The sequence below is a fragment of the Blennius ocellaris genome, assembly GCF_963422515.1.
Source record: "Blennius ocellaris genome assembly, chromosome: 24".
Taxonomy (NCBI): domain Eukaryota; kingdom Metazoa; phylum Chordata; class Actinopteri; order Blenniiformes; family Blenniidae; genus Blennius; species Blennius ocellaris.
In genome coordinates this window covers 5527620-5551949 of record NC_137673.1, presented here as the reverse complement: position 1 = coordinate 5551949, position 24330 = coordinate 5527620, and the positions used below count along the sequence as shown (strand labels likewise).

At 46.2% G+C, this 24330-nt stretch overlaps 1 long non-coding RNA gene across 1 annotated transcript in view; it reads left to right on the top strand.

The window, feature by feature from the left end:
* LOC308147586 overlaps positions 1-24330 on the top strand; it is a 62856-nt gene that overhangs the window by 6321 nt on the left and 32205 nt on the right. Inside the window, exon 2 of the long non-coding RNA XR_013937162.1 lies at positions 15870-15923. This is a non-coding gene — a long non-coding RNA (uncharacterized lncRNA). The remainder of the gene's footprint in view (positions 1-15869; positions 15924-24330) is intronic.

The following is a 24330-nucleotide window of genomic DNA, read 5'->3' as shown; positions in this document are numbered from 1 at the left end:
GTGTGTGTGTGTGTGTGTGTGTGTGTGTGTGTGTGTGTGTGTGTGTGTGTGTGTGTGTCGCAATTGATTATCCAAAACACACTTTTCCTGCACAAACAGGTACCTCTCTAATACAAACACATAATTACACACACGTACAAACAGTATAAGCTGCTGCATAAATCCCTCCTGCACACACACACAGACACACAGACGCACACACACACACACACACACACACATACACACACACAAACATCAGCTGGTGCAGGTCGCAGCAGCTTGTGTTGGCTGTAAACAGCAGTGCAGGCAGTATGGAGAGCGGCGGCTGTGTGAGCGCCGGGCCGGCCAGCCAATCAACCCCTCGATCTCCTGTCCCTGCCCTTCCATTGATCCCCATTAAAATGCTTAGCAGACGCTTGGCTGGAGAGAGACCAGTGCTCCTCTTTGCTGCTGCTGCTGCTGCCGCTGCCGCCGCCGCCGCTGCTATTTTCATTTGTATGCTCCTTGCCGTGAGCCCACAGTCTGGAAGAGTCATTTTGCCAACTGGCATGCAGGCCGGCTGCAGACAGTACAGTAGCATCCATTCAGCTGCGGCTACACGCTAACGCTGAAATGTTGAATGGATGTTTTCTCCACCGGGTTCGGAAAACTGAGGACAGTTTAGTGCCAGACTGACAGTTTTACCATCTGTGGTACAAACACACACACACACACCAGACACACACACACACACCTGTACTGGTTCAGTGTCATTCATGAGTGCTTCCTGTTACCGCCGCCGTCCAGTTTTCCCCGTTTGTGAGAGAAACTGTGACAAACTGTGCTCCGGGCAACGGATTGGCTCGGTTTTGTTATTCTCACTTGTTTATTCTTGAATCAAAATTTCCTGCTGGGAGTCTTTTGCAAGGAAAACATGGTCAACTTAGCATGCGATCACAAGTAAAGTATTCAAAGTACAGACTCTGAAAAGTAAGTTTCTATTATCGATACTGTTCAAGCTTATCTGTGTCCGGCAAGAGATAGTTTTAAGTTTTTAAACACAAAACTATCAAGAACCAGTCCAAAATACCAACATCCAGCTAGTCTCAAACCCATCCACAGTTGAAAAGTGTTGTTCAGTATCAAGCCTATGAAATGAGTTGTTAAACCAGTTCACATCAGTCCAAATCACACCTTAACTTGTAAAAACTACTTCATAGCAAACAGCTTCAAGCTGGTGCAGAATGTTGAATTATACCAGATATTTAAAAAAAAGTTAAATCAAATCAAAAATCAACTAAACTCATTCCAGGATTTCAAACGACTGTCCTGAAGGGGTAGAAAGTCATGTGAAACAAACTTTACACATATTTTTTAAAGATATCACAAAACTGGTTTACAAGTTTCAAACCTTCCAAAAACAGTCAAAAGGTGTCGTAAACGTTCCAAAACCAGTTCTAAAACTATCAAGTATCGCGTAAGAGGGTACTGAAAACCGTCAGTCTGAACTTCGTCCAAATATGGTTCAAGTAGGCTAAAATCAGCTTTAAACTCGTCCATCACCTTACCTTTACAGAAATACTGCAGACCGGCTTAAAGTCAGTCTGTATCATTCCAAAAAGCAAGATTTCCAAATGTCCAGAATCGTAATACATGAAGCACAATTGATGGTCCAGATCAGGTCCGGAACACAAGTTTAATCCAGCCAATACACAAACTTTAGACCAGTTTGAGCCCAAATGTAGTTTAATAATGAATCTCAAAGTCAGATTGTGGTCATGATAAAACAACTGCATCATGAACATGAAAGAATATTTTGGAAGCTCTTTGAGAGATCCCTTTCTGTGACCTCCCGTGTTTTCATAGTTTGTAGTGAAAAGGTGTCATTGTTTTCCCAGCAGAAGTGCTTCTCTTCATTCCCAGTGAAATGATTATGCTGGGAACTGAACTGTGATGTAAAATATTGATGTGATGATGCAGCATGTGACTCCCGGCGTGTGTCACTCGCTCTCAGAGGCATGTACACATGTAAACATGTCCACGTGACGTAACCCTGACCAGGAAGGACTGCAGCCCCTCGGAGAGAAAGCAGTAATTGTGTGTGTGTGTGTGTGTGTGTGTGTGTGTGTGTGTGTGTGTGTGTGTGTGTGTGTGTGTGTGTGTGTGTGTGTGTGTGTGTGTGTGTGTGTGTGTGTGTGTGTGTGTGTGTGTGTGTGTGTGTGTGTGGCATACACACTGGCGGGCTTTGTGTGTACGGGTGGCTGATGTACGGACATGACAGAAGACAGTGGTCCTCCAGGAGGATCCACATACTTTTAAAGAAAGAAATACGACTAACTATAGTTAATTTAATGTAATTAGTGTCATATGTATGAAATCATCCTCAGAGGGTCATCTGTTAGTCCAATGAATAACTCTAAATAACACACACACACACACACACACACATCATATACACACACACACACACACACAGTCCCTCTCCTTGCCGTCACACTGACAGCACTCCATTTAGTCACCAGGACAGCCCTGACAACTGCTCCAACAGCACGCTGGGAGTGTTGGTGATGCACACAAGATACGATACGGGGAGGGGTGGAAGTGTGTGTGTGTGTGTGTGTGTGTGTGTGTGTGTGTGTGTGTGTGTGTGTGTGTGTGTGTGTGTGTGTGTGGGGGGGGGGGGGGGGGGGGTTGTTACGGAAGCTGAATTTGCGATGTCATGCGGCCGATTAGGCAGCTAGTCTATCTCAGTGGCGTCAGGGGGGCTACGCCGTCCCACCAACACATCGTATCCATCAACCTCCCTGTCGCTACACACACACACACACACACACACACACACACACACACACACACACACACACACACACACACACACACACACACAGAAACATCCTTCGCTTCCATGTCACCTGCTCGGACCAGGAGCATGAAAAATGGCCGTCACGCCAACTCCCCAAAAATGATTGCTGAAAAGTAGAGGAGAGGGAAAATAAAAGAGGTGGGGGGGAGGGGAGGAGGGGGGGGGGGGGGGGGGGGGGTGAGTCAGGGAAGGTGAAATTGGAGGAAACTGTGGCCAGATTAGGTGCGGGTTAAGAGAATATTGATCTGTGTGCCGAGGACTGTTGATCTCTCTTAGCAGCACAAGACAAATGGCAGCAAACAGAAAATCGAGCGCTCGCCTTTTCTCCAAGGACGGCTGCAGCTCCTCTTCCTCCTCCTCCTCCTCCTCCTCCACCTTGTGCTCCTCCTGTTTAATCCTCTGACCCCTCTTCAGCAATACCTGAAATGCTTAAACTGACAGTAATCACCAGCGTCTGCATTACTGAACATTAGCACTGGATTACAGTTACTGATTCAAAACGCACTGGAATTACTTGATTAGTTACTTCAGAAAATATTTAAAAAAAAATTCCTGGTAGCGTCTGCCCTGAGCGAAGATGAGCTGAGATATAAGCGTCGTAGAAAATGGAAGGATGAACCAGCATTACTGACAGTCAGTCAGTCGGAGGTTATCTGAAGTTACATCAGTTAGAGGGAGTGAGAAATTTCTAGAAACACTTTTTACATGTTTCCTTTTCCAGCTTCTCAGGTGTAATGACATGTAACCCCCCCACCCCCACCCCTACCCCCCCTTGTGGTTCCTTGATTTCCTCCCCCTCTGCCCCTGGCGGGGAGTGTATCCAGCTACCCAGGCAGCAGTGCTGGAGGGGTCCCTGAGGGGCTGCAGTCCTTTCCTCCGGGCTGTTTGATGTTGAGCCGGTGAGGATGAGCCCAGCCCCGCCGGGCCCCTCGGCCCTGAGCCCCCCACCCCTGGCATAATACACCGCGGCTGGGTGCCGGGCCAAGGCTGAGGCCCTAATCAAAACACAGCGGCTCCCGTACGCTCCGAACGGGCGAGCAGGACTAATGATAGCGGCAACCTTCAGAATCGCTCGGCTAACGAGCACGAGGGGCCGCAGCAGCTCCCGACACGCTGGAACTACCTGTAACTGTAACTGAAGTTACTCACTCAGCGGGCTGGTCGCCGTCTCTCCGTCCTGACCCTCGACAGTAACTAGTTACTTTGTATCTGCAGTATCTCTGCAAGCTGCAGGTTTCTCGACTTGTTCCCTGTGAAATCTGCGCCTGTTGATTTAAGCCCTCGTTCATTGAGCCTCTTCATCTGTTCTCCCTCACCCCTCCGCTCTCTCCGTCTCCTCCTCCATCTGTCTGCTACTCCTGCAGGTCGGCGCCTCCTCCTGCACTCCTACATGCTCGTTCCTTTAAATTTTAATAGCGTCGATGCATGCAGCTCCTCTCCTCCTCTTTCATCTCGGCGGGGTGAGGGGGGGGGGTCTGATGTTGCACCTTTCCCTGACTCTTCACCCTCCACCGGTCATGTTTCATTATCGGGTCGACCTCCGTTATCAGGGCGTCCTGCAAGCTGAACAAACGTGACATGCAGAAATGCTCCAGGTGCATTTAGCTGACGGCTGCTGCGGGAAATGCATCCAGGAAGGCGTGCGGTTGGGTCGCTCAGCTCCTGGATCCTCGCGGCCGCTCCGTGTGCTTTCAGATGTTTTGGAGACGTGAGCTCCATCAAAGCAGGAGCAAAGAAAAATCAATGCTGGCAGAGGAGCAGCGTGGCCCGTCCAGGAGCCGCCGTAATAAGATGCAGCAGGCAGAACGCTCCTCAATTAGCCCGGAGAAACTCTGGAGAATATTTACAGTAATCAATGTACAATTCTCCAGTCAACATTTTTTAATTAATTCTCCCCGGCAATTAACTCCCTCCGAGAGAAAAGTCCCACAAACAGAGCCTCTTATTGTGACGTTAAACTTCTCGCCACGTTTGAAGTGCAGCACACAGTCGAACATAAACACACTGGGTGCATATGGCTGGTGGGTGGAGAGCGAGGACACTTCATACTGAAACACAGAGTTTGACCCATTTTGTCTCTCTGTGGAAGTGTGTGTGTGTGTGTGTGTGTGTGTGTGTGTGTGTGTGTGTGTGTGTGTGTGTGTGTGTGTGTGTGTGTGTGTGTGTGTGTGTGTGTGTGTGTGTGTGTGTGTGTGATAGCTCCTCTGCACCTCCTCTCTCCTCCTGTGTTCCTCCTCCTCCTCCTGCTGATAGATCTCCAGCTAGGGGGTGGGGACTGCGGCCCCAGTGAGACCCCCAGCCCGCTCAGCCGGGGGATCCAGCTGTCCATCACTCTTCCACCGTGAACACTTTTACTAGCTTTAAATTAGCCGCTGTCACCTCCAGCCGTGGCTGCGCCGCACGCTCCTCCAGATGTTGCCGGCTGCTCCTCCCGCCACGCGGCCGCTGTAAATCTTTGCTTTGCAGAGCGCGGAGAGGCGCGAATGGCCTGGAGGACGACCGGGCTCACCTCCTCCCATCTGTCGGCTGCTGCAGCGTTTGCAGGGAGATTCATGGGCTGCGAGGCGGCTGCTGGAGCTCTGCAGGAGCACACATTACGTCGACACAGACGGCTTTACCGGGCTCAGCCTCGGCAGCTGTGAGCAAAACAAACAGCCCCGCGCTCACATGTCACTCCCAGGCTCCTTTTTCTGCAGGCATCGAACATGTGGCCCTTCTGAAGTGCATCAGAGCTCTGGCTTTACGCTTTCTGAAAGCTTCCAAACCTTAATCCTCAAATGACCTTTAAAGATAAACTTTAGGGTCACTAAGTTTATTAGTGAGTTGTTTTGGGGTTGGGTTTTATTTTTCTTTGCAATTTTTTAGTGAAATTTGCAAAATCTGAAGCAGAAATATTCCCCATACAAAGTGAGAAAAGTGATGACTCAGCTCTTTTATGGAGCCCGGCTTTCATCAGCATTCGCGGTAGTCCGTATCCACAGAAGCTGAGATTAGCATTAGTGTGTTAAACGTTGGCAGTTTATCTTGACTGTCCATCCAGATGACAGAGCATCTTCCTCCCACTGACTCATGGGTTAACCCGGTGGGGGCATGTTGTGGCCGTTAGCCGTTAGCTTCTCTCGCTACTTCCTGGTGTGGCTGTTTGTGTCTAATTGGAGAGTTTTAGGTGTGAGATGTTTCGGAGCCTGCTGCACTTTAACTTTCGTTCTAAGTGACTTCTTCCTGCATAAATAAGTTTAATAGGCGCTATGAGGAGATTAAAAATCATCTCAGTGGGAACTTTGGATGTTGACCTGAGCGTTCTCCGGACAGAATTCCACCTACTTGTGTTCTTGGTTGGAGGCCAGTTCATAGGTTATTTATCCGCCTCTACAGCCCTTCACAGGCTGGAGCAGCATTTTTGGCACTGAACAAGCCGAACCTCCTCCACAGCTGAGAGGGTCAAAATACAACCGCCTGTTCCACTCACGCCGTCGGGCTGCTCTCTCACTCTCACTCTCACTCTCTCTCTCCCTCTCTCTCTCTGCATGTTGCAGCGCCGCTGTCTCTTACTTAGCTAAAATAAAGGCAGTGATTACACACAGGAGCACTTTCTCTCTCTCGCTCTTCCGTCTTCTCTCAAGTCTTCTCTCTGGCTCCGTGAGAAAGATGAAACTTAACTTTCCTGCTCCCGCATCAAAGTTTGATGGTTGTTGGAGTTGTGAGAAGAAAGTTGGATTTACCCTTTCAGGCCTGGAAACACATGACTGCAGCTCCCTGCTCAAAGCACAGCTCGCATATCGATGTGTGACCGTGTTGAAGAAGTTTATCCAGGAAGTCAGTGAGAAATGTGTTGCATGTGTTTCGAATGGAGAAATGAGACTTTCTCTCGGATGGAAATTGTCGGGCAACAATGTAACAAATAGAATCCAATATTATAAAAGTACATTAAAAGTAACATTAGAAAAGTAACAATATTGAATAGTTTATATAACAGAACTAATAATATATGTATTTGCACAAAGACAGAGAAAAGTAAGTAAAAATGTAAAAAAAAATAATAGACTCCAGAAAGTGAATGGCAAAATAATGATGATGATGATGATAATAATAACAAAATAAAAGTAATAAAATCAGCAACTGTTCAAAAACCTCAAAGAGGGGAACTGTAAATAAATAAGTGTAAAGGTGTAGTAAAGTGATGACTAAGCGTTGGAGGTCAGGGTTGAAGGACAAGAGGTTAAAGTGAAGCGCTGAGAGCAGAAACACATCTGTGTCTCTTTTCCTGTTCTATCTCCTCCATCTCTCCTCCCTCCTCACTGTCTCCTGTGTGTCTCCTCCACATCTAATGTGCAGCAGCTATCACAGGCTGTATCAACCCCCCCTCCCTCCACCCCCCCCCCCCCGCTCAGCTCCTGTATTTCTGCATCAACCGAACATCACATCATCCCCAAAATCAAAACATCAGAGTTTTGTCTATCTGCAATTTCCTTTCAGCTCTGAGAATATGAAACCAGATGTTTCCCACATCCTGAAGATGCTTTTCATCTGCTCCTCCTCCTCCTCCTCTGCATTCAGAGTGAATGTAAAACCAGAGAGAGAGAGAGAGAGAGAGAGAGAGAGAGAGAGAGACTGGTCCTCTCCGCCTGAGGAAGTCGTCTGGTTTGCATTGATAGAGCGTCGCAGGCCGCCGGCCATCTAAGCTCAGCCCGCTGCTCCACCGCCATATCCTGCCGCCACATCTCTGCGTCCTCGAGAGCGCCTCCGAGGGAAGCGGGCGGGTTAAAGCAGCCCCCCACCCCCCCTTCCTCCTCCTCTAATTGGAGGTGCTCAGGTTAAAGAATGTCCTGGTTATCACAAAGCCGACAGAGAAACACAATTCAGGCCTTTAACTCCTCTGATGAGTGAGTCGCATTCCCAAATATTTCAGCTGTTTACACATTATCTCATTCATGCACATTCAGACGCTGACACCAGCTCCTGCACGCTCTGTGTGTGTGTGTGTGTGTGTGTGTGTGTGTGTGTGTGTGTGTGTGTGTGTGTGTGTGTGTGTGTGTGTGTGTGTGTGTGTGTGTGTGTGTGTGTGTGTGTGTGTGTGTGTGTGTGTGTGTGAATGGCGTCTGTTTCCAAAGCATGCGTGCCGTCTGACAGTCACTTCCAGGCAGCCGTAGCTACAATAAACACTTTTCCTCCACTGCAGTCGGGCCCCCGGGTTTGATGCCGCGCAGGCCGGCCTCACTTCCTCCAGGCCCGCCCAAACTAACAGGAGCATGTACACAGCAGCTCCTGCACAGTGTTACCTGCAGACAGTGCAGCTTTAATTTCACTGTAGATTGGGTGTGTCCATCAGTGTTTGGCTTCACTGTAATGTTAAAAAAAAAAAAAAAAAAACAAATCCAACATCTTGATGACTATTCGGTCGTCTATTGTAAAGATTTGATATACAGTTAAGAAATGAAAGAAAATGAGCTCAGTTTAAGGTCCCCGGGATGAAATGAGCTCATTTTCACCACTCAAAGAGAGAAAAGCGGAACTTCTCCCGCGATCCGATGGAGAGCCGTTGCTCCGTAAACCTGCCGATGTTTGTGCCGGGATGACGGTGGACGTCTCCACAGCGGCTTCATCTGGGTACGGTGACAGCCAAATGAGACGGTGTTAGGCTGAAGCAGACGAGAAGCAGACTGTGTGACCGCGGCGGCTCCGAGCCGGACCCTCCTCTGAGACCAGACCAATTAAGATAAGAGGCAGTTACCAGGAAGTGCTTGTTTGACATGCTGTCACGTTAACGAGGACAACCATAATTGGACTCGTGTATTTAACAGTAGGTGTAAAATGCTGTTACTTGTCAGCACTTGTGTGTCTGGTGTGTGTGTGTGTGTGTGTGTGTGTGTGTGTGTGTGTGTGTGTGTGTGTGTGTGTGTGTGTGTGTGTGCGTGCGTGCGTGCGTGCGTGCGTGCGTGTGTGTAACGTCTCTGGATTCTCTGTAAACAGGAGGGATTTTCTACTTGCCGCAGCAGCTGAAGGGAAACGTCCAGGTTTTAAAGAGCTGCTCACACAGTAATCGAAGCTCCGACGCTGCTTCTCCTTCACATTTCTGTCCAAAACCAACACAGCATCACAAAATATATTAATCTTTGGTTCACCAAAGTTTTTCCTGAGTCGTACTGCGGTACGCAGGTCCTAATGACATGACTGTTGTCGTTGGCGCTATATAAATCAAGTTGAATTGGATTGCTGACAACCAATGACGGCGGAGGTCATGAACTCTGCACACCTAGAAGCTTTGTGGCAAAAACATTGAGCACACGGTGAAACGACCTGCTATAAATCCTTCCTTCACTTTAACGTAGTGAAACGTACAAACTGGAATCAACAACACTCTCGTCGACGCATGAAAACAAAACAATCCATGTGAAAACAATCTATTTCCTGTGTGCACTGCCTCAGTGCAGTAAAACTCATAATTAATTCAGAGAGTATCTGTGCGATCCACAGAGTGAAGTTTGTTTAGAAATGTTGCAGTTGAAAGTATCTACAGTCTGAATAGTTACTACACTTTCTAAACGCACAGCGTGAGCTCATGTCGGAGGACGTAAAGAAATTCGTTAAATGATGTGAATGCAAAACCATGTTCTCGCAGCCTTCCTCCTCTTCCTCCTCCTCCTCCTCTGATAACGATACCGTAAAACTCTCACTTCAAATGGTGAACTGTGTCGTCGTACAGTGTCGCTTAGAACTCGACTGAAGCGTTTTTAAACTGTGCTGTCACTCACACGTCGAAGCTTCTCCTCCTCTTTAGGGTCCTTGACGAGGACGAAGAGCAGCACTCTTAATAAAGCCCAAACGCAATCTCCCCGTAACCCCGGCGCCATGGCGGCGGCTCCTCAGCTCTCCCATAATACACTATTCATGCTTTTTATTAATCTCTTTTTCCTGCAGCCATTTTTCAAATCACTTCTTTTGTTTACTCATGAATATTTTTCTGCCTTGTTGAGAGAGAAGCGGCGGCGGGTGGGAGGGAGGCCGGGGGGGTGGGGGGGGGGGGGCATCAGCACGGCATCGGAGCGTCCTGGTGGCGTTTCATCCGGGGGGGTAATTTGTGGCAGCGATGCCTTGTATTTCATCACGGGATAATCTCACCTTCGAGGTGTTCCACTCGCCGCCTCCCGGCCCAAAATAGGTCACTTAAGCAGGCTTAGGTTGAGACAAGGTGCCCCCCCCCCCCCCCCCCCCCAGGGAGATCGCTCCTCTGTAATTGGTGGCTGCAGCCAGAGGTTTTCACAGGAAATCAACAAAGTTGGTCTCGTGTCACGTTTTAGGACGACAAGACACAGATGTCTGTGTGTAGCAAAATTTATGAATGTATCATGAGATTTCTCTTTGTGTGTGTGTGTGTGTGTGTGTGTGTGTGTGTGTGTGTGTGTGTGTGTGTGTGTGTCATCACGTTTATATGTAGTGTTCAGCAAAGTTTGTACACAGACTTGTGTGCAAGTGTAAAAGTCTCTTTCTGAGGTCAGATGTATGTCTAAACAGGTTTGTGTGAATTTTGAAATTAGCATTATTTTGTGCACATATACTGATGTGTGCATACAGACACAGTGAGTGAGTGTATAGGTATGCGTGTGTATAAACAGGCGTGTGTACTGTATACAGATTTGTGTGTAACAGTTTTAATGTACGTGTGTGTGTGTGTGCGTGTGCGTGTTGATACAAAGGGATAGCCATCATAATAGAGCGTCTCTAAAAAGTCTCCGGCATTAAGCTAATCTGTCACCTATTTCCATTTTTCTCATTTTTTTCCTGATGCAGAGGGTGTGTGTGTGTGTGTGTGTGTGTGTGTGTGTGTGTGTGTGTGTGTGTGTGTGTGTGTGTGTGTGTGTGTGTGTGTGTGTGTGTGTGTGTGTGTGTGTGTGTGTGTGTGTGTGTGTGTGTGTGTGTGTGTGTGTGTGTGTGTGTAATGAAAAGGGCCTAAATGACAGTGGGTTGACAGTGGGATTGGCTGGTAAATGACTGCAGAGAGCGGATGGCGGCGGCTCCCAGTAGGCCTGATTAATTCCACTCTGCCGGGGGAGAGTCGGGGTTAGCGGCGGCTCGGAGAGGAGCCTATTACCGCCACGCCGCTGAAACTGATATAATCAGCTGCACCGCCACCCGGCCTTCCCCAACTTCTCCAACACTCGCTCTCCACTCGCTGCACACGGGGGCTTAAGTACGACCCGGGGAAGGGGGCGGAGGGGGTTTGGGAGAGGGGTACAAAGGATTTTCTTTTCTGGAGATGGTTCGAGGAGCTTTGTAAGAAATCCTCTCTGCTGCTCTTCCCCCCCCACATTCCTCCTCCTCCTCCACCCCCCCCCCCCCCCCCCCCCCCCTCCTCTTCTTCTTCTTCTCCAGCTTTGATAGCGACACTCTCTCCCGTGTGGCTGCAGCTTTACGTCTGCTCAGATATGAATATGTCACCCTCTCTTTTATCGGACGGGGTGCTGTCGTCCCCCCCCCCCCCCCCCCATGTCTCTTTCTGTGGGATTGACCCAGACTGAGCAGAGTTGTGTGAGAGCAGATCATTATCCAGGTGACATGTGTTGGAGGATTACAGGATTACAGTTTGTCAGTGTAAAATGATACACATTACCGCTGGATTCTTTACGTCTTTGATTCATTCTGTGTTTTCTCACTTCTTCTGCATTTTCTTTCCTCCCATTAGCGCTATTTCATTCAGTTTTTAATATTCAAATAATTGTTCTCAAAATTGTAGTTTGTTCTCAATTTCCAAAAACATTTTTTTAAATTTATTCACAATATTACTTTTTTTTAATTCCGTTTTCTTTTTGTATCAATAATTTTTTTTTTTTTTTATATTTAACAATGTGCCGATATTTTCTTTTATTTTTAGCATTATTTAATTAAACTTTTTTTTTTTTTTTATATTAAGTGTTTTGTTTATACTTTTAGTTATTAGTAATATTTTAAAGTTATTATGAAGAATTTCCCTCTTGGAAGTAGTTCTACTGTATTCTGTTCTCAATAGAACTTTTGCATCAGTATTTTTTGTCATTTTGGACTTAATATTTAAATATTCACAGTATTTTCTTACTGTTATAATAACTCTACTCAACATCTTATTCTTTGCGAATATTTTTATTTTTTCTATGTCTGATATTTTTCACTTCTGAATTTAGAACTTTTTTCTGATATTTACTTGTTATTCTTATGTTTTTCCATAATTTTTCAACTTTTTAATAACTTTTTTGACTTAATTTTCCAATATTTTTGTTTTTATTGTGGATATTGTTAAATTAGCAGCTACATTTCTTATATTTTGACTTGATATTTTGCTTAATTGCATATTGAATTTAATTCAATATATTAACTTTGATGGGGATTTGTGTATATACTTTTATTTACTTGAATTAACTTTGAACTTCATTCAAAATATTGTAACTTCAGAGTTAAATTGTACTTTTTTTTAATAGATTTAGACTTTTCTATTATATTTTTGTTTTAAAAAGGGCACATTTGTTTCAAGATTTGAATTTCATTCTGAATCGTAAAACTTTCTGAATAATATCTGAGCTGTTGATAAAAATGCTTACAGCTCGTTGCCACAGGTGGGCCGTCTCCAAACACGTACACAAGTCTCACCACATCACGTTTCCAGCTTCATCCACCTCACGTCTCGTTCAGGAACTCGTACATTGTGGACACAGTCGCCACAGGAAAGCAGCAAACATGGAAATAAATGAAAATACGTGCAGGAATCCTCGGCACAGTGCAAGGAGAAGAAAAAAAAAAAACTTGTTTTGGTTGTAATTTGGGCGAAGCCGCCTGTTAGCTATGTGTCTCTTGGCCTGTGGAAGCACACACACACACACACACACACACACACACACACACACACACACACACACACACACACACACACACACACACACACAGCCATTTGTGTCCATTACACAGTCCCATTCATGTCCCAGATGGAGGCGGCCTCTGCCTGGCTGAGCCTGAAAAATGTCACCGTATATCCCCGCCGCCGCCGCCGCCGCCGCCGCCGCCTCCCTGCACGCTGATAAAGGTCATGAATAATACATACTGAGCACTATACTGAAGGCCGAAACCCAACTGTTAAAATATTGATCCTGACCAATCATAATAAAGAGAAATTACTGAAAGCGATCCATCACTATAAGCAGAGTGTCTGCTTCTACTCCCGGCTTAACTTGCTCAATTTCCCCCCTCTGTGTAGCGCCACATTATGGCTCAATAATAATAAAGATGATATCAGCGCCGCCATTGGCGCCGCCGCCGCGCGCTGAAAGGTAGTGTGTTGTCATGCAAATTAAGTGACAACAAATCCATAACAGCACTAAATATATTTGGAGGATTACGCTGCGTTCATCTGTGGAGAGAAATAAATACTCTCAGTGTTTGTCTGCGCTCGTCTCTGCTCTCCAAATGGTGCATGACATTTGGGACGTGCACGAGGAAGAGGAGGAGCTTGTGTGCGTGTGTGTGTGTGTGCGTGTAAGGAGACACTGTGTTGGTGCAGGCGTGTCTTATTTTGCGAGCTGTATGAGTGTGTGCACACATTGAGATTGTATGTGGTTCTACTAATATGCTAACGTGAGAAAACAGTGACTGTGTGTGTGTGTGAGGCAGTTATAGTGTACATTACAGTGTGTGTGTGAGAGAGAGAGTGAGAGACATATTTGTGTGTGTGCTTAAGGTTTAAGACCGCCACTAAATATTTTAGGAGGATTATATAACACACACACACATCTGTGTAAGCACACAAACGTTTTCATATCCACATGAATTTGGTTGCACATTCAAAATGTGTGTTCTCTCTGACATTGTTACATTATTAAATCTGTGTGTTCACATCAATCTGTCAACACGCACACACACACACACACACACACACGCAGGTTACTACACACAATGTACACACATTGGATGCATGCACACAAATCCAGACACTCACTATTTGTGGATGTTGATGAGTGGATGAATGTTGATGACTGGGTGGATGTTGAGTGGGTGGATGATAATGTGCAGGTGGATGATAATGTGTAGGTGGATGATGTTGAGTGGGTGGATGATGATGAGTGGGTGGTTGATGTTGAGTGGGTGGATGATGATGAGTGGGTGGATGATAATGTGCAGGTGGATGATAATGTGCGGGTGGATGATGATGAGTGGGTGGATGATGATGAGTGGGTGGATGATGTTGAGTGGGTGGATGATAATGTGCAGGTGGATGATGATGAGTGGGTGGATGATGAGTGGGTGGATGATGTTGAGTGGGTGGATGATAATGTGCAGATGGATGATGAGTGGGTGGATGATGATGAGTGGGTGGATGATAATGTGCAGGTGGATGATAATGTGCGGGTGGATGATGATGAGTGGGTGGATGATGATGAGTGGGTGGATGATGTTGAGTGGGTGGATGATAATGAGTGGGTGGATGATGATGAGTGGGTGGATGATAATGTACAAGTGGATGATAATGTACAGGTGGATGATGAGTGGGTGGATGATGAGTTAACTCCACCAGTGGTAGTTAACTCCCCTCTGGGCTTGTTTCTGTCGGTGGATGTTTTCCAGGTGTAGAATCAGTAAACTGGAGGTTGTCGTCGCCTGGAAGCCACTCCACCCTCCACCCCTCCCACCCTGGGAAATTCCCCCTGACATTTCGCACGGCCGTTTTTATAGCACCTACAGGTGATGGAGCCGCGCGTCCGTGCTTAATGAGCTTTTAAATATTAAAAGCGGCGCACATCGCCGTCACTATTGTGAGCTCTTAATTTACCAAGCAATTAGGCCCGGCCCTCATTTATCAGCGCCTGTTCATTTGCTGAGAACCTCGTCACTTTTTATTAATCGACGCCGCAGAAACGGCACGCTGAAATTAATGTGCGCCCAGCCGAGGTCACGGCGGCCCGGCTCGAGGAGCCGCGGCTCCGCCAGGCGGGAGATAAATAGGAAGCCGGCTTGCGGCGGAGGAAGGTGGAGGTGTTCACCGGGGGAGCCGCCTCGCCCAGGAACCATCTGTTTCTGGAGCTTTCCACCAGCAGAGGGAACGTGAACGCCTTTAAAGGAAAACAATTATAGTTTTAACCTTGGTGCTTTGGTGCATCCACGCCTCCCACCTCCACCCCCACCACCTCCTCTTTACGAAACTCACAAAACTTTGGAGCCTTGAATGCTTTATTGTGTACATGCAAAACATACTGACGCTGGAAAAGAAAAAAGAAAAAGAAACTTCCGGAATTCCTCCAGCGGTTCAGACCATGAGTGTAACTCGGCGTCGCCTAGCAACAGTCCTTCATTACTTTGAACCAGCTGGCGGTGGGGGCGAGCTAACGTCATGCACAAAACAATTTTAAATGTTCTTAACGGAAGATGAAATCCTGAATTTTACCTTTATTCTCAATATTGAAATTTTACTCTGCATTTTATTTTAGTTAACATATTTTGGTGAAAATTTTAGCTTTTGGATTTATCAGATAATTTCAAAAAAAATGGCGAGAGAGTGAAACAGCTGTCATGGCCGCCATAGGTTCTGTCTCTCTCTCTCTCTCTCTCTCTCTCTCTCCCTCCCTCACCTGTACCAGGTGTGTGGGTTCACTCCAGGTCGCTCTGAGCTTTGACCTCACGACAAACTCTGCGAGTGTGTGTGTGCGCATGTGTGTCCGTTGGCCAATCAGAGCGCGGCGCCTGCTGATGAATGAAGAGTCGTCTGCTCGGCTGGTGTTCACCGCCACACGCTAAATGTTAGCGCTACCCGGGGTTAGCGTTTCCATGGTGACGGGCACAGGTGGTATTTGTTGCGTTGCCTGTCAGGAAACACACACACACAGTGAGAAATGTGTCTCCACAACAGGAAGTGGTAGTAATGGAGGAAACTGAACCTCGTTTGATTGATCCGTCCCATTGAATGAACCGAAGCGGTTGGGGGTTCCACCGCAGGTCACAAGGGGCGTGTCCTCAAGTGTTTGTTGTCGTGAATCAAACCTCATCTCTGAAGTTCACATAAACTAAATGTTGGTTTGTTCTCCTTCTCCAGCTCACAAGAGGACGAGGCTGGTGACAAATTACAAGCACTGCCAGGACAAACAAGGTAAGTTTTGTCTTGTAACCACGTGACGACGGCCCGGCTGCGTCGCCCCCCACCCCACCCTCCACCCCGCCTTGAGCTCGGGCCGCGGCCCCCAGTCCGCCCTGGCCCCGGCTCTGGCACTGCACTAATACTCTCCCATTCCTCATCCAGACAGTCTGTAAAGCACCGGGGCAAAATATTCTGTCTCCCTGAGCAGATCCTAATAAATTGTCCTTCCATGGAGGTGCAAGACAAATTCTTACCCCCCCCACTCGCCCCCCCCCCCCCCCCCCCCCCCCCCTCCCTCTCCGGGCTCCCTGTGGTTCCTGAAACTGGCACACTCGTTCTACCTCTCAATGAACTGCAGGGATGCAGCAGCTCAGCTCAGCTGGTCTGAGCCCTCTGCAAAGGGCTGAGGGGGGGGAAGGAGGGTAAGGGTGGGTGGGGGTGGGGGGGGTGAAGCAGAAATAAAAAGAGAGGGATGCGATGGCGCAACAAACCTCCTCCTCCTCCTCCTCCGTGCTGCACACACAACACGCCGCTGCTTCCCGCTTTGTAATTGCACAATTAGTGCCACAGCCCGGTTTTCATACATCAGGAATGGCGAGGTGCCGGCCATTAAAGCGGCAGCGGCGCCGGGCGAGCGAGCATGGCGAGCCGCGGTGCATTAAGGGCAGCGTTTTGTAAAATGTGAGCCAATTTATCATGATCTGTTTTTCACTCCCACCCACTGATACACCACCCCGAATACCTCGTCTTTCAGCCTGACCTTGTACTCTGTGTGTGTGTGTGGTGTGTGTGTGTGTGTGTGTGTGTGTGTGTGTGTGTGTGTGTGTGTGTGTGTGTGTGTGTGTGTGTGTGTGTGTGTGTGTGTGTGTGCACGCACGCAGAGGTTCAATTTGTCCATTGTTACTGGCTTGCATAATTTCAGGCGGCTGCTCCGGCCCTGAGCTTTACACACACACACACACACACACACACACACACACACACACACACACACACACACTAAACCCACAGCTTTACGTGTGGAGGCTAAACGCTGTTCATTTGTTAGATGGTACGCAGTGTAACTGTAATTCCTCCTCACCAGTTTCCTCTGCTCTCTCCCCTTTAGCTGTCATGAGCAGTGCATTAAGTGAGGGAGGCAATCCCCCCCCCCCCCCCCCCCCCCCCACATACACACACACACACATCCCCCCCCCACCCCTGCATGGCGGTGTGTTGCTGCTGTGGAGATTTGTGTTTCCTCTGAAGCCGCAGAGCCCCAGGAGAGGGTGAGGCAGAGGTTCAGGGTGAGGTTTGGGGTGATTCCTTATGGAGGAGTAATGAAGTTTGCATTAGTAGCGGCAATATGAACTTTACCTTCATTTAGCTGTAGTGTTACACACAAACCCTGGTGTCCAAAGATTGACAACCCAGAATAATTGAACTGATTGTACGCTGACGGATTAGCCTTTCAAAGTAGTTTGTTAATTTGTTAACCAACAAAATGACACAAAATGAAGAATATACTGCAAAATATGATTGGTAAACCTAAACAAACACAAAGAAACCGATGATTTTCTCCAGGTAATGCTCAGTTTGACTTTATTTCCACTTAATTATGAAACCAAGCAGAATAAATGTGCCACTATAATTAGCTTAGTCTACACCACATGTATAAACTACTAGTGAATGTAATTTTTTTGTACCATGTAAAATTTAGAAGTTACCTATTAAAGTACAAATGACCACAGACAAGTTGCATGAAACATTGCTGATCGTATAGAAATCATTTTTGCGTCACAATTATTACCCACAGAAACAACAAAATACTTCAAAATACTTCAATACAACTATAAACGGCTTTTGATGCCTATAACTTACATTATAGATTCATTCAACATTGAACTTTAGAAGCTAAAACTAAATGACAAGATATTATTTATTATTATACTAAAACAATTGAACTGCTAACATTATGGGGTCATGTGAGAAGAATTTTAACATAAATCATTAAGCAATAATAATCATAATTTTAAAAATCACTTCAAAATATTCCATAAGAAATGTATCATTTTACACCCTGTGGGAAAAAAACAGAAAACTTTATTTTAATCAGTATCGATAATGTGTGTTGAGGTTTTTTTTAAATCTGTTTCTTAAAGTGACTTTAACACACAGCGACGGTCGGATTGTAGCGTCAAGTTCATTTGATTTATAATTTGAACATTTTCATTTCAGCTGAGTTTAAGACTGAGTTGCAGATTTAGGTTGGGACCTGGTTTCAGACTAACTTCTGCTCGACTCCTTCAAGTCTGATGTTGGACTAAGTTTCAGACTTACTGGTTTCAGACTTTTCCAACCTGATGTTTGAGCGAATTCCAGTCTGAGTTTCACGCTTGAGCTTCAGACTTAATTCCAGACCTGGCAGAGCCATTTAAGCCGACGTCGGACTGAGTTTCAGACTTTTTACAGACGAGTTCGAGGTTTGCTCGACTCGATTTCAGAGCCGCCGTGTCGTGTTTTCTCAGCGTCGACGGCGGCTCATCAAACCGTGTGTTCGGAGGAAGTCGTTGCTGACAGCTTAATTATGATGATAGTGTTGGTATTATTTGAAGATAACAGGTTCTAAAGCTGTCAGATGAGCACATTTGGGGGTATTTTCCAGTATGTGCCGAGAGGACGAGCGCAAACAAGCAGGAAAACAAGCTGGACCAGCAGCACTCGTTTTCTCCCACCTTAGTGATAATGTGTTTGTCGCTACTTGTCAAACACCCACTTGTTTTGAATTTTCCACAAGAGTCTTGGCAGGGCTGCTGCTCGCGCTGCGGACAAGAGAGCAATCATTGTGTTGTTTTTTTAGAGTGCCGCACGAGCTGCTAACTTTTTGGAGGACTTGGCACGCGTCCCCCCTTTTTTTTTTTTTTTCCCTCGCCTCATCCCCCATTTTTCATGATAAGTGGCCAACTAGCGGCTCGGGAGGAGGTCAGCGCAGGCCAGAACAGGACTGAACCATTCTGTGGGGGGGGGGGGGGGGGGGGGGGATGTGTCCATCACATCTGAATGTCTGCTCTCATGTTCAAGGTGTAACAGCTCAGTGTGATTAGCGTCATTAACTGAATCAAGAGGAAGAAGTGGAGTTTCAGATTAAGGTGGGAAGTTCGTTTTGAACTTTGATCTGTCGTTGACTTCATCATGTTCACACTTAGCAAGACTTTTAAAGGGATTTGTAATTTGTCATGGTTCTCACCTTCTTTGGTGTTGGTTTTAGACGTTGTGTTTCGCTCATCGGAGACGAGTTAAAGTGTAGTTTTAGACCTGTTTTGGTCCAGTTGTCCTCAGTTTTAGGACTGTAAGGGTAGGCTAGTTTACTTTAGTCTCATTTTGTTTGATTTAGTTTAGATTTGTTAAGTTTTTTTACTGATTGCAAACTAGTTTGGAGAGATTCTGACTTTCTATTGGAACACTAGTAAAGACATGGACTTTTACTTACTGGACACTGGTTTGACTGATTTAAGACAACTTTAACTCATTTCGTTGGGTTCTCAGATGTTATGTAATGATAATTGTAAAGTCAGTCAAGAAATCTCAAGCCATCGATATATGATCAAATCTGTTTAAAATGCTAAAATAAAGTATTGAACATTTTTCCACATTTAAATAATTCTCAGCCAAAGCAGTAACTTTACATTTTCTTGAGTTTGTTCAAATCTTGAAACACACAAAGCTTCTGCTTTGTGCCCTCACCATTTTGCATAAAAAACTCATCTATGGCCCCCAAACCTGTGGCGCAGCTCCACAGAATCACTCAGACGCACTCAGAAAGTCGCTCTGGAGATGATATGAATTGATTTGAGCCGGCGTGTCCGGGTGCTTGTGCACAACCACCGTCCTGTGGGAGAACTCAGACTGAGGCTGTGGTGGAAGAGCCGTGAGAGTTAATGTTGCTTAAACAGGCAAACTAATCGTCCCTGTCGCTGTCATATTTGTGTAGCTGAACACTCCTAAATACCACAGCGATTAATTTACCGAGCAGCCAGGTGTGTGTGTGTGTGTGTGTGCAGTCAGCGGATGATGTGTCCCTCCTCAACGCAGGTTTTAACGCGACCACTGTTTTATTTGTGGCTCCTCTGAAAGTGCTATTCTGACACTCAGCTCCACTTTCACCGTTTGTGCAGTGCAGCGTCCAGTGCAGGGTTCAGACTGGTTCATCATGCTCAGAATATCCATCCACAGTTGATATCAAAGAGAAAACTACCTAATATTTGCAGTTGGTACAAGTGGAGGTTGATTCAGTGTTTTTGGTAACGCCACGTCGCTTCAACCTGATGTTGCCATTTTTTGCTTTCCAGTGATTGTTTGAGGGCGAAATATGTGGGTTTTTTTTTACAGCTTCCAGAGATTAAACCCAGTAAGACCCTCAGATATGGAGGTTTGCACATGACCTTTGTTTTTTTTCCCTCTATTTAAATAAAAGTGCTGCGTTTGTTTTGCGGTTTGTGTTGCTGAATCTGAGGCTTTCCCTTTTTTTTCCCTCTATTTAAATAAAAGTGCTGCGTTTGTTTGCGGTTTGTGTTGCTGAATCTGAGGCTTTCCCACACAGGAAGTGCCTGTTTCTTTGGGATGGATGATGATGGATGGGGTGTTGCCGCCCTGGTTGCTGCGTCTCGGCTCCACGTCAGAGTTAATGGGAATAAATTGTGCGGCCGCTGACTGCAGGCAGGACTCAGTTTGTTGGGGAGTATCCCCCCCCCGCCTGCACGTGATCGTGGCTGCGTGTTGGGGCTTGTTTGCCAAGATCAGAGGCAGAGGCTCCCCGGGTGTGTGAAGTATTCCCATCATGCATCTCTCCATGCCTGGTCAGCCCACGCCCACTCATCATCCCCACATTAGCACTCATCTCCGAGCCACTATCTCTCCCCTGCACACCCCGGCTCTCTTCTTCCTCCTCGCTCGCTCTCCCTGTGATCTCTCTGTTTATGTTTGACCTTTTTGCCGCGCTGCACCGGCTAATGATGGTACAGGCAGAGCAGGTGTGCTGCATTAGCCGACTTCTGCCGCGGCGGAACAAATTAGAGGTCCACCGACACCGAAGGCCAACCTTTCACCGCCCATGCTCCCGTTAGTGGCCACAAAAACAAACACACCCACAGATCCCCGCAGACTGTAACACAAACATACAGACACACATACACACACACATGCAGACACACTCTCTCTGGGTTGTCAGGTGTGTGCAATTTGAGTGAAATGACACAACCCAGCCACATAATCTTCTCACCTGGAAAAATGGGAGAAAGAGGAGGCGAGATGTATAATCAGGCTTTGTTTGAACAGCTCGTCCTGGTTTACAAATACTACTCTGCTGATTTTGCATAACTAGATGACGGTGGATCTTTGATTTTCCTGCCTCCTCCTGCAGCGTAGTGCTGCCTGAGAAAGAAAGGGAGGGAGAGGGAAAGAAAAGAAAGATCGGCACGTAGAGGGAGATTACTGCTTCACACAATAACACACACACACACACACACACACACACACACACACACGTACGTACGTACAGCCGCAGACACGCATCCTTCCTGATGTTGATAATACGCACAGCAGCTCTGGGACTTTGCAGATGGAGGGAATCAAAAAGAACAGCAGTCTGACTCGGACCCCCGCTGATCCCCAGTTTGCTGGTTTGAAAGTGAAACGAGAGGAAGAGGAAGATGTTCAGAGTTGGCTCTTCATCCATCCGAATGAGAGAGAGGCTGATGCTGTGAAGTGTACACTGGACACACACACACACACACACACACACACACACACACACACACACACACACACACACACACACACACACACACACACAGCTGTGTGTGTGGTTATTATCTGACCAGTGATGATTATTACTACTCATGGCAGTATTTATTCATGTAGCTTATTATGAGCTCTTTCACTGGAATAAAATCCCAAATGAACCGGTGGAACTGTTTGCAGCAACCCAATTTAAATCCAGTCAAAACACTGCTGAATTAAGGCCAATAACAATCATAAACTAACTTTATTTGCAGTCCGAATTCAGTTAAATCTGACAGGCATTAAGTGTTTCCCAACACATTCTGTCTGTAGAATTGAACATAGTGATCCAGTATGAAAGAATCACAATATTGTCACAAACCAGTCCAATAAAACCAAAACCAATCTGACATCAGCTAAAACCAGTATGCTACCATTTAAAACCAGTGTGGCACCAGAAACAGTCAGACCATATTGTAACTCACTGAAAAAGTTTTGGTCAAAATGAGTCATGAACCTGTGGAAGAAGGGAGTTCAACCCTAAATGCATCAGCAGCTTTGACCACCAGCTGAAAGAAAGTCACTCAGACAGAAATCACAAGAATCTTAATCCAAGGAGAAATAAACGTTGTTCCATTTAAAACCAGTTTGAGAACAGATCTAAAACAGCATGAAAACAAATTCAATTCAATTCAAAATTAGTTTAGAATACGGTTTGAATAGTCATAAGTACTCCAAGTATCAATCAGAAAAAAAGTATAAAATCTCTCCCAATAGGACTTAAAGTCCAATCCAGAAACCAGGTGGAAATTTCAGATTAGTCTGAGCCAAACACTGAGGAGAAATAAAGTTCATCTTGGTACAAAAATCAGTCATAAACCCCTCAGAAGCCAAAACCTAATATACCAGAGTCCAGATCAGAAACTATGAACTCACAAAACCCCCTTAAACCCCCTTCAATCCAGATTAAATACAACACAGTGAAGCTTAGTCCAGTCACAAATCTGTGGAAACCAAGTCAGGATCCAGCCTGAAAGCTTTTTCTCTTGACGCCTTCAAAAATCCCCAAAACCTGATCAGACACGAGGAAGGACCCAGTCTACAAAGACAAACCACATTCCTTGACTGGAGTTTCAACATAAATCCTGCCCACAGCCAGTCCTGGAACCAGTCCTGGAACCAGTCTGAACTCCAGGTGAAACCAGTTCAACCAGAACCTGGAGTACAGTTACACAGTATGAGTACTTAGTTACCGCCCACCAGGTTGCGGCCTCTCTCAGTGATGTGGCTGGAGGGGTAATGAGCCGGGGGGGGTGATTGGAGTGAGGGGACGAAGCTGTCATCAGACGTTGAAGCGCCGCCTCGGAGGGACGAGTACAAAATAAATAAAGAGTCGTGATGGAGGAGAAATTGCCCCCTGCTCGCCACATTGCCCCGTCTCACCTCGGTAAATGAGCACCTTCATCCCAGGGACAAAAACCTGCAAATCTGTTTCCCTATTTCCTCTGCTGTCAGGGTGCCATTCTGCCGCCTGTCACCGGCCCTCTATTACTGTGATTACGGCCCTGCTGCTTAATGTGTTTGTCTGAGGACACGCAGCTGAATGACAGCCAATCTACATGAGGAGGGACCCGGCCCTCCTCCTCCTCCTCTTCATCAGACACACACACACACACACTCCTGTAATGGCTGTAAAGACGTGTTTGGAAAGTTGTTGTGAGATGAGGAAAAACAGCAGAGATGAGGTGGAGGGGAGTTTTCTTCTTCTCTTCTTCAATCTGACGTTCAAGTGGATGGGGGTGGGGGGGTGGTGGGAGTGGGGGGGGGGGTCTCTTCAGCACTCTGACACATCACACAGGCTCTGCGCTCTGAAAACAGATGTGTGTGAAGAATACACACATAAACAATTTAATGCCTACAAATACACAAATGTCAGGTCAAAAACCAGACGGAAACCAACTTGAAGTTTTACGTCAATCAAAACCAAATAGATAAAGACCACAATTTATTCACAGCATGAAATCAACCCAAGAACTCAGAAACAACCAGAATTCTGAAATTAGACAACAATTGATTACCCTGAGGCCAAAACTGTGTCGCGTACCAAAAACAAACCAAATCTCAAGAAACAAAAACTAATTAAATTAAATAAGTTCTAAACACAGCTCTAAACCAGTTTAAATGCTGAATCCAGTCTAAATCCAGTCTGAAACCAGTCTGAATTCAGTGTAAAAACAGTCTGAATCCAGTCTAAAACCAGTATGAATCCAGTCTAAAACCAGTATGAATCCAGTCTAAAACCAGCCTAAATCCAGTCTAAAACCAGTATGAATCCAGTCTGAAACCAGTCTGAATCCAGTCTAAAACCAGCCTAAATCCAGTCTAAAACCAGTATGAATCCAGTCTAAAACCAGTATGAATCCAGTCTGAAACCAGTCTGAATCCAGTCTGAATCCAGTCTGAAACCAGTCTAAAATCAGTCTGAATCCAGTCTAAAACCAGTCTGAATCCAGTCTAAAATCAGTCCCATATGGCCACGAAATGAGCTTGAGCTCAGGTTAAATCAGAAACCAAGTGAAGTTGAGCTCAAAGTAATCCTCCAAAAAACATTTTAAGTCAGTCAAAACACACACACACACACACACACACACACACAGTGTCA